This window comes from Diuraphis noxia, unplaced genomic scaffold, assembly GCF_037042655.1.
Source record: "Diuraphis noxia isolate RWA-SAM2 unplaced genomic scaffold, SU_Dnox_SAM2 contig0002, whole genome shotgun sequence".
Classification (NCBI taxonomy): Eukaryota; Metazoa; Arthropoda; class Insecta; order Hemiptera; family Aphididae; genus Diuraphis; species Diuraphis noxia.
In genome coordinates this window covers 54,842,113-54,857,152 of record NW_028301712.1, presented here as the reverse complement: position 1 = coordinate 54,857,152, position 15,040 = coordinate 54,842,113, and the positions used below count along the sequence as shown (strand labels likewise).

Here is a 15,040-nt window from a genome sequence, read left to right as displayed (position 1 = left end):
TAAAATGAGTCGTATAAATAATTATAGAGAAATAGAGCCATACATAATATTTATCATTATTTTCGGGGTGAGTTTGTGCTGTTCGTGACGAATCAGTCACGTCATACCTATATGAAGTGTTGCGTTTATACGGCTATGATATGATTTAGGCATAGCTATATACGACGATGCAGTATAGTGCATATTATAATATATATGTGCAGTAATAATAAGTACAGCCCCTCAGATATATTTTATGCGCATGGAGAAAATATGTGCGACCGAAACGCGAGGAGGTCTCTTTTTATTATTAATTCTATTTACTTAATACTTTTTTTTTGTTTAATGGATTCAAAGACTGTCTCGTTTGTTTATATATGTGTGTGTGTGTGTGTGTGTACGCGTGTGCGTGTTTGTGTGTTTAATAATATAATATAATAATATCAATGCAGCGGTGGCGGCGAAATCCTCACGGCCCGTTGTTTTAATAACCGTGTCCATTAGCTCGGTACAAGGCAATGTGCTTATAGTCTGGCGCCTCCGGCCGGGCCCGCTGATACATTAAATCGAACCCGGTAAAAGGAAAAAAACACTGCACGCACGCACGCACGTTATACACACTGGTTATATAGCGTATAGACACGCGCACAAGAGATATTATTATTACTATAAACACATTTATACAACATATATACATATGGGTATTATACGTTTATATCGAAAATCAATTTGGCTACACGTACCTGCCTACCTACACCTAGACGGCGACGATGTCCGCAACCCGAAACTACAGCGCATTAATGTCTCCAGATATACATTTACCTACGTATTATGTCCGAAGAGGTGAGGTCCAATTGGATCATAACATAACACATTCTGTGCCTCTTTTTTTTTGTACGTTTTCAAAAAATTGGTAATTGATACTCATACTTATACCTGGTGAAGTGGTGGCTAGTAAACGGTCGCACCTGAAAAGTGTTCTTTAGATTTGGTCTACCTTTTCATAATTGCTAATTGGATAGCTAGTAGCTATCTAGTACTAGAACTAATTTTTTTTTCTATTCTACTTCCATTGTTCTCGCTTTTATTCTATTGCTTTGAGTATTGCGTTTTTTTTTAATCTAAACTTTATTTGACCACTTTGTCTCTACTCTCTTGATAAATACAACTCATACTCATTGCTCGATATTTTTAATCAAAACATCAAATATTAAAGGTACTTACCTATTGTTTTATCTTTAAATCTACAATAATTTATTAGTAAATATATATAATACGCAAATAATTGTCATGTATAATATAGTAATAATTAAAACTACATTATGGATAGTGCAAATCATTTTAACATTAAACTTCACATATTGTTTAATCTTAAATATTATTATAATAACTTTTCATCACGTTATTATATTTAATATGTATCTTTTTACTAAGTGTCAAAATTATAATGTTGTTGACTATGTAGTCATTACTTGGATATATAATATTATGAGTTCACGAATTATAAAAAACAAGGATTATACTAAATTATTAAAATAATTACAAATTTTAAGTCATTGATGGATAAATGTCTATGAACCTGCCTACCAATAATATAACTATAATATTAGTAATATTATAATAATACCTATGAAATATGAATTACGACTACTTAAACGACCATAAAGGAAATATCTTAAACATACACAGGACAATAAAAAATCAATTATTTTACATTGTGTTATATACATAAAATATTTAATTGATAAGCCTGCATCAATAAAGTTGACAAGTTTATAACCTTAATTTGGATAAAACGTAAAATTATAGTTTTACATTTTTATGTTATATGTAAATATGTAATACATATTATGCATAAATTAATACTAATTCTATGCATTGACATTTAATAGTGTTACAGCGAAAACAATATGTGCTGATTATTGTACAGAATTTTGCGAGTCTTTCGACGATCCAAAATAACATTTAAACGTCTTCTTCTATTTGTTTGTTGGTTGATCATATTTTCTGAAAATTATAAAATACAAGCAAGCGCGAGTGTGTTATCATACAAATGATATGAATGTTCAATACATATTATTTTTTGGAATTTCTGCCGTAGTCAATTCCTATACCTATAGCAACTAATACCTTAAGTACAAACACCAGTTCTACGATACACTTAAGTGTAAATACTAAATACAAAATTTTTCAACTAAATATGATAAAACTAACAGAGAATGCCATTGCACTATTTGATTTATATATATATATATATATATGGCCTATGCGTGACATTATATATCCATAAGGCATTCCACGTTAAGTTTTTTTTTTTTTATGATTTATGACTTTATGAGTAGTATTTGAGTAAGGCCACTTTTTACAAAAATTATAAAAATTTTATTTTTAAAAGAATCCTGAGAATTGTATATTAATTTTAAGTCATGTAAAAAGTCAAAAAATAAGAAAATACATACCTAACCGTTGAGTGAAACCCTATAAAATATTATAATCTATAATTGATGTAATCATAAAAATGATTTTATATGAATGCCTTTTGTTAATGTCGTGCGTCGGTCTGAAAAAGAATAAATATTGCGCTGAAAAACTAAATATACATATTTGTTGAAAATACGAGTAAATTAAACATACGCATCATTTAAGTACCGTATATTATTTATTATTATTTATTTACTACTTTTATGTCCGTATACATATAATTAATGAAATGGTAAAATCCTGTTTTTGTACAAAGGTATACCTATATATAATACGCATAATAATATATTATAATATATAGTTACGACTGTATAGTGTTATATTTTAGGTACATGTAGTTACAGGTACACACACACACATACATAATATATAATATATATTAATATTATAATGATATTATTATTGCACTATGTGAAGTTGACATCGGGATCGGTTAGATTTGTGGTTAGAAAACAAGAATTTACTTGAGTATCAAATGCATTAATAATACTGCGGTAGAAAATTCCATTATATTATGTGAACCTAAATAATAAATTTATATAATATTACGTCATAGGCATTTTATGTTTTATATATCTATATGTATATGAATTATCGTGTTACGGTACCTGGGACACCTCGTCAAGACCTGCAGGTAGGTACTAGGTAGTTAATTTCGAAAATAGATGACAACATGGCAATGACTAGGGCTGGGATTTATATGTAATACAAAACCAATAATATGTACATGTATATGTAATTAAAATTGAAAATAAAAAATAAATAAAATAAAGAATAAATAAATAAAAAATATGTATCTACTAAGAACAATTTTTTAAATATGTTAAAATTATAAATTAAAATACAACTCTAAATAATTTTTGAATAATACAATTTATTGTTTTATGTCTAATTAATTAAATTTAAAAAACATAATAATTTGTGGTAAAAAATAAAAAAAATATGTTGTTATAAATTGAAATGCATTTGATGTTAAATCAATTTAAAGTGAAACAGTGACAAGCTATATATTGTTTTAAATTTTCAAAATTAAATGTACGTTAGGTGAAGATGTTTTTATAACCACGTGAACACGCGAACTGATATTCTGATAGGTACTGTTGTAAATTCGTACATAAAGTATAATCATTAAGGTATGGTTATTGAACAGAAACAAATAAGATAAACTAAAATCAAGTAATTAATATTTATTTTAACCTACTTATTTCCTATATACATTATTATAGGTACATTTAAAATTCGCCGAGTACCATTATCGAAATATAAATGTTAAATATTATTAAACCCCTGAAGTTGTCAAAATTTACCAAATGTGTAAAAAAAAAAACGAGAATTTTACATGTAAAAATATGTATTTATGACGAAATATGTAAAAATATGTAAAATAAAATATGTCTTATTTTATTGCAAATTACGTGAAACGAATTTATCATTTGCAATACCTAATTAATTTATCATGTTTTTCTAAAAATATGTATTTACATACAAATTCCAGCCCTAGAAATGACATTTCGTCTTCACAAAACACTGCAAATAAATACACATGAACCATAGAAGGAAAGTATTGGATCGATAGAGCCGATGAAATTTTCTACATGGCTACATGTGAGTATTACGTGGAACGGAAGGCATTGTCTATAAAATGCTTAAAATGTGTAAGCAATAAGGGTGTTTATTATTTATAGCACCATTACAATTTGCACAAATTATGAAATTATATACTGTGGCCTGTGATGACTGACAAGTAGGGCTCGGAAGTTGATGACCTTAAAAACAATAAAAAAATGCCCTAAAAAAATATGCAACTGACATAAAAATGGCAAAAAATGTCCTAAAAAAATGACCTAAAAAATTACAAATATTAGTTTTGTATTAATAAAAATACATTTTTTTTAAATATTTTACTATAAAATTTAAAATATGACATAAAAATAACAAAAATTTCCTTAAAATAGGAAGATATAAATATAAAAATATTTGTTTTATACATTTATCAAAGCTTACAAATTATTTAAAAATTAAAAACATTGCATTGTACAATTACCTAGAGCGTATTTTATGTTATCGAAAGTAAATGAACGACGATTATCTGTTAAAATGACTAAAAATTTAGGAAAATGACTTAAAAAGTAATAAGCATCAAAAAATGCAAAATAAAAATTAGTTATTCAGATTCACATGCTTATGAAACAGATTTGTAGCCAGGAGAGCATCGTCTAAAAAGTTCCAAAAAACAATTCAAAATGCATCAACTTCCGAGCCCTACTGATGAGGTTGTGGTGACGTTAGTATACAAACATTATAAACCTACGCTTAAATACTATACCTATAATAACTACCTACGTATTAAAATAACAATATGCACTTTACCACAATGTCGAACATGCCTGTTCTAGCGAATACGCACGTGTGGCCCACTAATTCGTTCCTTTTCAACATGCGTTTAATATAAATTTAAAATTCTTATATTATACTATATGTATTATGATATACTATTCTGACCATAGTTTAGTATTATTAGAAATCATGATGTATTGTAATATACCTATAAGTTGGCCTATTGTAGTAGTGTATACGGTATATCAAAGTCCGGGGACAAAAAGTCCATTTTGAAAAAAAAAGTCCGGATTCATTTTTTTTGATGCCGGACAAAACATCTGAGCACATTTTTATTGTCAGACAGAAAGTCTAAAAATATAGTCAAAATATTTTATTACATTTTCATCTATAATTATATTACATATAGGTATTTCATTTTCATACTACACAAAACAAATAACTCAATACAAACATCGATGCCTACAATAATAATAATAATTTTAAATAATTCAATAAAAATATCAACTATTATTACAGTAATATTAATAATTTAAATTACTTAAGTCAAAATAAATATGTTTTAAAAACATTTAATATAAATTACGTTTTCTTAAACAGTGGCAAATACGATTTAAAAACTCTTCTACTTTCAACTCGTTATTAATAATTTTTTCACATAAATATTGTAATTTCATATTATTTTCTGATCCGTGTTTTTTCTTACGAGCCCCATGTCATGTTATGCTATTTTTGCTTTAACTTCCAATTTGACTATTTGACTAATGTGTATGCAGTATATTTTGTGATATTACTACTAACATAATATATATATTTATATAATTATTATATATTATAGGTATATTTTTATAATTAAATAATTTGATATTTTAGTTAATTGTATTAGAAAGTGTAATTTACTAATTTACGTAAAAACGGATAAATTTGGATATTTTATCTTATAGTGTTATGAACCCTGATTATTATTATTATTATTAGTATATAATTTAGCATTATAATATTATTACTATATGAACAATTATTTGTAATGTGTGGAACAAACTCTGACTCGACATTCGACATGCGTATAATGTAAGACTGTCCCGTACGGGCGAGTCAGTCGATGTATGTCTGCGTCCGTTAAAGATAGTGTGTAGTAAATTTTGTCTTCAATAAATATTTTTTCTTATATAATTAAACCTATCAGTTAATTATCACATCTCATCTTCCTTTTCGAGAGACTTCCGAATTGACGAACTCAACGATACCTGGTGTGAACGGATCAATCCGGTGAGACCATAACACTAGATTCGCAGGTTTCATAAAACACCGCAAACACATACATTTTTTGGCGGGGTTTTTCGTGTTTCCTATAGAAAAAGTTCTTCAAATATTGACATTTCATTATTAAAAACTTTTGAACTAGTTTATATGGTTAAACCTGACACGAACTCGCATATTTGTTACGTTGAGGTTATTTTCATAAAATATTTCGATGCTTTCAAGTTTCAGTTCAGAGTGGAATGAAAATTGATGAATGTTGCTTGATCGACGATAGAAAACTGCACGTCGGCAGCACTCCTAAATATGGCACAGCAAGGTTTGGCCAGAAGAGTCGATGTCCACGAGTGAGTCTGTTTTCATATTATTTGAAGAATTAAATTAAATATTTATACTGTCGCAGAAAATCTACCAGATAGATGACGTATTATCATAAACATATTTTATATCCGTAAATGATCATACCACAGCGTTAATAAACGGTTCGGACATTAACAATATACCGCAACACTGAACACTATGCATATTGTCATCCAACAAATGCCCATCACGTTCGTCAACATCAATAGTAGGTACGAATTTGGACTGTAGTATAACTATTTGTACAAATGCAGTATGCACGTGCTCACGCTTTTTGCGTTTCAAACGTCGAACATTTTTATATGGACACTTTGATAATGAATCCGCGGGACACGTATTTTAAATTGGGACAAAAAATAAAACATTATAATCCTATAGTGGTTATAACCAACCATCATATCGTGACGACGACGATGACCGTGAATTCAGTGATTCGCCGCTCGAAGTATCCGAAATTGTTCAGGCGTGTAAAAAAGCTCAAACCAATAATCCGCTCAACTTGTTAAGGGGCACCATGCGAAATGAAATCTCTAATCCCGCACTCGTCTCTTATCATTGGTAGCGACGGACGACAGATTTGTTCCGATTCAGACGCGCTACGCGAAAAACGCTGGCATGGAACATCCGTACAACAGATCGCAACCATTAGGGAATAACACTACGGGCGACTGGTGTATTACTAACCAAAAATAGTGTCGTAGTTTTTTTGTAGTGATGGTGAACCAACGTTTGGTGGCGACGCCCTGTCATTGTTGAGCACAGTGCACACAGCAAAGTAAACGAACTCGGAACAACGTATCGGATGAACGGATCAGAGTCAGTTCTGGATAACATATGTCTCCGTCACGACGTCAAGAACAGCTTTTATTACGATCGAGCCAACTCCGGACAGGATAACTATTATATTATTACAGTTGTAAAGCTTATTGTGACTATTATAATACGACTAATATTATGACCGTCAAAAATCTCCGTCGTCCGTAATGTTGTTAATGTTATATATTTTTTATCGTTATTTAAGGTAACCCTCAACGTTGTGATCGTTGAGAGATTTATATATATATAGTATATTATACTATTACTTTATAATAAAAAATATATAATAACACTTGGAATAAAGGTAATACATATATATTAATATATTATCTGTTATATTAATTACAACTTACATAAAATAATATTTTGAAACTAAACAATAATATTTAGACTGAAACCCTATCCAGCTACCAGCAGTGGTACGATAAAATTACGGACTTTGTACACTCGAGAAACCCTCTTACCAACAACATCTGTACCACCAACTCCCCATCATGCCATCTTGCCTTATGTTGTCTGCAGTGGCATAATATTTCAATTTTCAATATTGGATTGCATTAGTGGATACACCGAAAAAAATAAATCTCACTTCTTAATATACTAATCTAAATTCAACCCAATAATGGAGAATAATAGACCAGAGGCCAAACAAGACTGTCACAAAGTTAACTAAAGTCTAAAATAAATGTTTAAGAAAAATGCCGATCGGTGTCCGGTTGTGGTTTTAAAAATTGGATTAAATCAAAAATAAAAAAATTTTCAAACAGGACTTGACTTTTCATGTGAATGACGATTTCAGTAACGTCGACGAACAAATTAATCGAAAATATTAATTTTTTCCGAATTTAATTCTTGGTGATACTTGTTGATGGCGCCTCAACAAACATTTTGCATGTTTTTTAATTTAACGGTGAGAATAATTCCGAGCAGATTTCAACATTAATCTAGATAGTTCACGGTATCCATAAGCAGACGTTTTGCACATACTGATAGGGATAGACGTAGGTAATACGTAGGTATAGTCGTATAGTAAAATAGATACACTTACTTCAATCACAAACTGACTAGAGAGTATAGGTACCTTGAAAAACTTTTTATAGTAGTTATATTCTTGACTTATATGCTTACAAGTTACAAGTTATAAACTATCAAATTAAACAATAAAAAGAAAACGTGAGAAATCACATCAATACATTAATGAAATAGTTGGTAAGATTTATACGCTCCAATACAACACCATATCAAAAATTAATAATATTATAACAAATTATTTTGTTTAAAACTATTATAACGTTAACCAAGTGTGTGTACAGTCTATTTAGTACTAAGGAGAATATACGTAGACAAAACGTATTGGCCGCACGACGATATTTGTTTTGTCATCGTTGGGGAGAGTAGAGGTCCGGCGATGGCAAAAACATTGGTAATTCCCGTTGTTTTAAAAATAAATTATTGTTTTGCTATAAATTGTAGTTGAAAAAACTAAAATGTATGTTAGAATGGTAAATCCAGACTAGTTGTTTTTTTTTACTAAATCTCTGGTACTTATAATATTTCAACTACGATACATTAGTAATACCTGCTAAATTTAATTAGGAACAGTAATTAAAAAATAGCGATATTACCAATAATTTGATGGTCATTTTTTCCATGGGATGACCGCTGCAATAACGGTCATGAAGATATTGTTGCGTTTGCTGCACCAGCCTGCGCCAGTGGATTATAGGTTGACGTACATCGTGAGCAGGACGCACCCTTTTCGCCACAGTAAAATCTTATGCTTCAGAGTTAAATAAAATAAATTCTAAAAGGTAAGTGATATATAAATATATAAATGATACATAAATACACAACATAATGCATAACTGTTTTATAGAAGATTTATCTAATCGATTAATTTAATTTACTTTATTAGATTACATTTTAAAACGTATTAAAAAAAATATCATTTGTACATACATTTTCTTTTACAAAATACACACTCACCGGCACCATACACGGCATCGAGTCTAGATAAACTTAATATACAGACGAATGTATTGACTTTTGAGTTATTCACGAAGTGTGGTAGTGCAGTAGTGGTAGTACTTATTATAAGATTATTATAATTAGATTTAGATTTAAGCGAAAATTACATCTAATTGATGTGATGGTTTTACTGGGTACTATTATTTCAATGTATTGTATATTTAAAAAATGTTTAATTATAGTATTAACTATTGACTCGAGGAAAACAAATTAAATGTTATCTCTACCAAAAAAAAAAAAGATGAAACTTTTTATACTATTCGTTTAAGGTTTACGAAAATAAAAATGATTTTCAAACAATTTTTCATTATGCTTCTACAAAGAAATAACTAAATTTAAAAATGTAAACGTGTGGAGAGGAAAAACAATTTAAAAAACTTTAGGAACATTTCTTGAACGTGGAATTTTCAAAAACATGTTTAACTAATAATAATCTACATAGTCTAAAAACATAAGTATCTATATAACACGTCTTAATAATCGAAAAGATATTTCTGAATAAACACTAAATACAGATATTGGAAATAATTGTAATGAAATTTTAGTAATAGTATAAAATAAAATATCTTGAAACTATAATATTATAATTTGATTGAAAGATAACTTAATAATAATTATAATTTATTCTAATTATTACCGGTAATTTATTTGATATGCCCGATATGGTTCTATTGAACTGTTATACAAGGTTACTTCATTGTAAAATATAGTAACTTAACGATTTTCTTATCATCAATTGAGTATTATTTATAAAAACAATCAACCCTTCAGGCATCTGACCAAATTAATCGAGATCATTCAGTCGTCTTCATAATTAATTAATTTTCTGAAAATACAAAGTTTTAACTGATATTTTCAAAAGGATTTAAAGTTTGAGTTAATTTTCCTTTTTAAACCAATAACTCAACAAAAAACATTTCATTCCCGTAAACCGTGCGGCTGCAGCACCTACGAATATAAAAATAAATAAATTACACGAATTAACCATCGTTGCAAGTGTCACAGACATATTTCGAACGAAATTCAATTGAAATTAACATGTTTATAATGACACGTGCAAACCAAATTTAAAAAGTTATTAGTAATTAATATCATCATAATATAGATGTGATATTTTCAGGCGCTGTATTACGAGTAAAAATTATAACAAATTAGAAAAAATCATTTTGGACTGCAGTGATCAGAGCTTATTCGAAAATAAGGCTAATATTATTAATTCGAAAATATGTTTATTTTTCTAACGTTTTGAAAAAAAATTATAAGAAACTGAGTTATACGATATTTTAAGAAATTCAATAAAAATTAATATAATAAATCAGAATACAGTGAATATTAGAAATTCGTTATTTATCTTACCTGTAGTAAAATAAACGTAATCTCCAAAAAATTTGTAAAAATGTTTACAACGTCTTAATTACATTTCAGTAGTTATGTAATTGATCAATGTGCTCTCCACGACCATTTCATTTATGACAAATATTACGGATGTAAATGACGCAACAACTACAATCTTTACTGAGAAAATGTGTGGATTGTGGATGGAACTTGTCTCAATTTAACACACGTCAATGACGACTTATTTGGAACACGGGCAACGCACCGCAAAACAATACGCCAATACATATAAAATATTCCATAGTTGTAATCTTATTCTCATTTTGATTATCAAGATATGAAGTTGATATTAATGTTTACATGACTTTGTTAAAGTAATTTAAGATTATATTTAAGGAATAGTTTAAGCCAAATTAGTATTTAATAACCGATTTATCATGATAATTTTGGTAAGCATACCAACGAATTTATCGTTAGAGCACTGCAGGGTAATATAGCGATAAAGGGAGTTAGTTTAGTCAAATTTAGCTCGAACATACATTTTTTTTAAGCTCACTAAAAAATAATAAAAATCAACAGCAACGTCCGGTGAGACAACTATAGCTATATAAACATAAATAAATACAAACAGTGTGTCATGCCACAGTCGTTATAATAATTATGTATACCATAGATATCGATATTCAGCTTTCCATTTCTGTCGTATTACTATTACCGCTTAGTTAATCGACATAATATTCAGCTTCAGGCAAATATCGTCCAAGCACCTCAAGCTTTTAGGCATTGGTCATTGTTCTTTTTTACCTGTATGACAGTATATTTGTTATTTTTATTTTTAATATTGATAAATATTTTATAAGCATTACTGTTCTACTGTCTTAAAGCTGTCCGTCTTCTCCAGCAACATAAAATATATAGTTGCTAGCTGTTCACGCAGTCGTCAAATACCATTTGAACGTCAGATCGGGTGCTATATCATATACCGTATATCGCTGATTATTTTGTGCGGGACTTCAAGATACCTTAATACCTGTCGCGGTCACCGGGACGACTCAGACATTCTGATTTAGATTTTTTTTTTTACTGTGCGTCTGTATATGCAGCCACCGCAACTCGCGTTTTACTCAACGTCCCGGAAATGAAACGCGAGCACCAATATTAACTTTTTGCACGTGTACGTGTGTAGTGCCGCTATATATACGGTCCCTTACTTTTTATTAGCGTTATACGTTATCACCTCGTCGTCGATTGTATTATTATACGATTTATACTCTGTCGTGTGCTCATCGTCTCGAAGGTAGTAAAAAGCACACCGATTACCCACTATAACCATATTTCATTGAAATTGCTGTTGACCACCGACTTGTTGGTCGTTAGTAGGTACATATAATAGTTACGTTAAAATCATTAAGTTTTTTAAAGTTTGCATGATATACTATTGAGATTGAGAGTTCTGACACAGCAAGATAAAATAAGTCAGACGCACTCTCTAAATCGATATTCCTACTGGCTACCTGACTTGGGAGCTATAAAACTGGTATGGAATGCATTCATGATTCGCTCAGAATAACAAATGGCTGAATGACAAATTGGCTTTATTATAGTTATGTAACTCCACGGTTATGAGCTATGATTAATGCCACTGGCATTCAACGATTCAACGGTGGGCAATACAATTTCAAGTTCAAATTTTAGATTTAAATAATTTTAATATACGATTATAAAAACTTATACACCATCCCAAAACCAAATCCTATAATTAGTACCACAGCGTTTGTCATTTAACAAACTTATTGCTAATTGTAAGTCAGATTAGGATTTGGATCCAGTGGAGGGCGATAGGAGCGCCCCCCCCCCCCCCGTTGCCCGTTTATAAAAATGTATAATTTAAATTTAATATTTTGTAATCATGTTAATTTGCAAATAAATTGTTTAAATGTATAAATTAATAAAATATTTAATTCTTATAGCTAGTTATTGAAAATTTAACATATTAAGGTTTATCAAAATGTTCATACTGTAGATAACTAAACAATTCCAAGTACGACTATTTACATTTTTAATGAAATGTTTGAACACAGTTTAATTATAAATATTTTAAGTTCAAATATATTAGACGAAATTATAATAAATAATAATAAATTTTATTAAACGAAAGACAACAATTTTAGTTATTTTGTTGTGATTTAAAAATATTATTCGTGGATACTTAAAACTTTTAAGACATATAAGTAGGTATGTTATGTCATTTTTTAAATACACATTACACAATGACATTTTCAAATGCAATTTGGTGACTGGAATGGAATTACTTATATTGTAAAAAAAAACTAATATGAGGAACTAATATTTATTATTTGTAAAAGGGCAAGTCAACATTTTGCCCTCGTTTGGTGTCCGTTCCCTGGTAAAAGATCTGATATGACGCCACTGTAAATAGTGCTACATAAACAGCATGCAGTTTGACCTTGATCATTGAGAGTTTTCATGTCTATAGTAGTTACTAGTTACTTATATAATATATGCCATTGGCATATCCAGAACTGGAGGGAGAAATTTACAGGATTAGGTAAGATAATAAATAGCTAACAAATAGTATTTGTTTTCGACAGACCAAAACATATCAAATAATGTTTACCGATATCTCTATACTGACTGTAGGTACTACGACTGTCGCCTGTGCGAATATAAACATTTTTCCATTTACGCGCGCTTACCTATTGTCTACTGTCAGATAGCAACATCTACCATTGGTGTGCCTAACTTGGAATCTTGTAAAATGGGAGTGAGGAGGGGGATGTTAATTATAAATACTATATAATATACATACAATCAATGACTTTGGTTTTAATTAACAAAAATATTCTGAACGGTTTTAAGAACTCCGAAAAATTATAATATTAAAAACTTATAACAAATGAATATTCTTTTGAAATTTTATTCGTGTAATTATTTTCCCCCAAACACCGCTTTTGATACACCGCTAATACCTATTACGATTATAATGGACGGGTACCGTTACGTTTGTCATGTCCCCTGGTGGCGAGTTGTGACTACTTCAGACCATGATAAAAAGGTATTATCAACGGCATTATAATATTATTATTTATTATCATTACAGAGTATATGGTCACCACTCACTGCCATAAACTCGGACGATGTTTGTTCTACTGCAGTACAACTGTGGTACGACTATTACTTACGTATAATAAAATATATTATTATGCTGCACACGTCGTCGTCGTCTCTTCTATACTGTATACAGCGTGAGTGTCTCGCCGTGTTCGTTATATTCACAAATAATTCTTAATTTTCTAAAAAATAAAATACGTAAAATTTAATTCAAATGTTAATTAGGCGAGTACGGTAATTTTCATTATGAAGATTGAAGTTAACAACTAAACTTTTAAGTCCGTTGGAAATTCGATAGCCATCATAACTTCACATACGATTTTAGCGTGTAGAGCAATTAATAGTGCAATAGCCAATATTGTGAATTAATAATTAATTTTTTTTTTAATTATACCACGATTTTTTTCATAGTGTGCTCCAATAAGCAGTATTTAAACTAAATAAACGACTGAGCTAGAACAAAAAAGTTACTTGCGGCGACATGCTCAACTAGACGCGCTCTGTGCAGTGTGTACTGTGTATACAACACGGATCGACGACACCGCGAACGTCACTCATACGAATGCGACGAACGTGCTACCGAGCGTGTAAAATAGGCATAATAATATCAATGCTTACGCCGTCGGACGGGTGTGGGCACCATTGTTTATTTTATGTACTTATTACTACTACTTGCTTACATACTATTATTATTATTGTTTTTATACACAAAAACATAGGTACTGTACCTGTGTAACGCCTGTATACTGGAATGACCGAAGGCCGGCACACGTCGCTGAGATCAGTTAGAAATTACCGTCGAATGGTAGTACGTATAGTATACATTGTAAGTGCAGTATGCTGTATGCACACATTAAATTATTAACTACTGATTAGTTAGTTATTATATCATCTAAGATTACGTATTCTGTATCATTACGGAACAATTTAAATCTTTTTCGACGACCGATCTGACGAGCTAAATCACCTTCTATACTTATTACCTGCGAAAAAAGTATAAAAATATTTACCACACGAATATTATACAATATTGCATATCATTTTATACGTTAATGTTCATCTCGCATTCCGGAAACGCGAGAATATAAAATCATTGATTAATATAATATTATTTATAGCTTTACTATAAATTATTAAAATAATTATCAATTAATAATAATCAATTTTAATTTATTGATAGCTACTAAAAAAATATGAATAACTTACTATAGCCTATTATAATTTAGACCCAAAGCAATAGCTCAATGGTCGATTCACTATTGAAAATTAGTTGAACCAATTTGGGAGATTTCTCATTAGCGAATTTAAGTGA

General features: G+C 29.7%; 1 long non-coding RNA gene across 2 annotated transcripts; it reads right to left on the bottom strand.

Moving 5' to 3' along the window:
* Positions 1 to 1,706: 1,706 nt before the first annotated feature.
* On the bottom strand, positions 1,707 to 14,238 carry LOC149058686 (uncharacterized). Of its 2 annotated transcripts, XR_016190436.1 has the most exons (8): positions 14,001 to 14,238; positions 11,463 to 13,910; positions 11,265 to 11,400; positions 10,618 to 11,199; positions 9,899 to 10,209; positions 8,859 to 9,037; positions 2,439 to 2,539; positions 1,707 to 1,986 (listed from the first exon to the last, which is right to left on the bottom strand). It is a non-coding gene; the product is annotated as an uncharacterized LOC149058686 (long non-coding RNA). The 2 variants fall into 2 exon arrangements; XR_016190435.1 differs by having other exon boundaries at positions 10,618 to 11,400.
* Between the last annotated feature and the right edge of the window lie 802 nt (positions 14,239 to 15,040).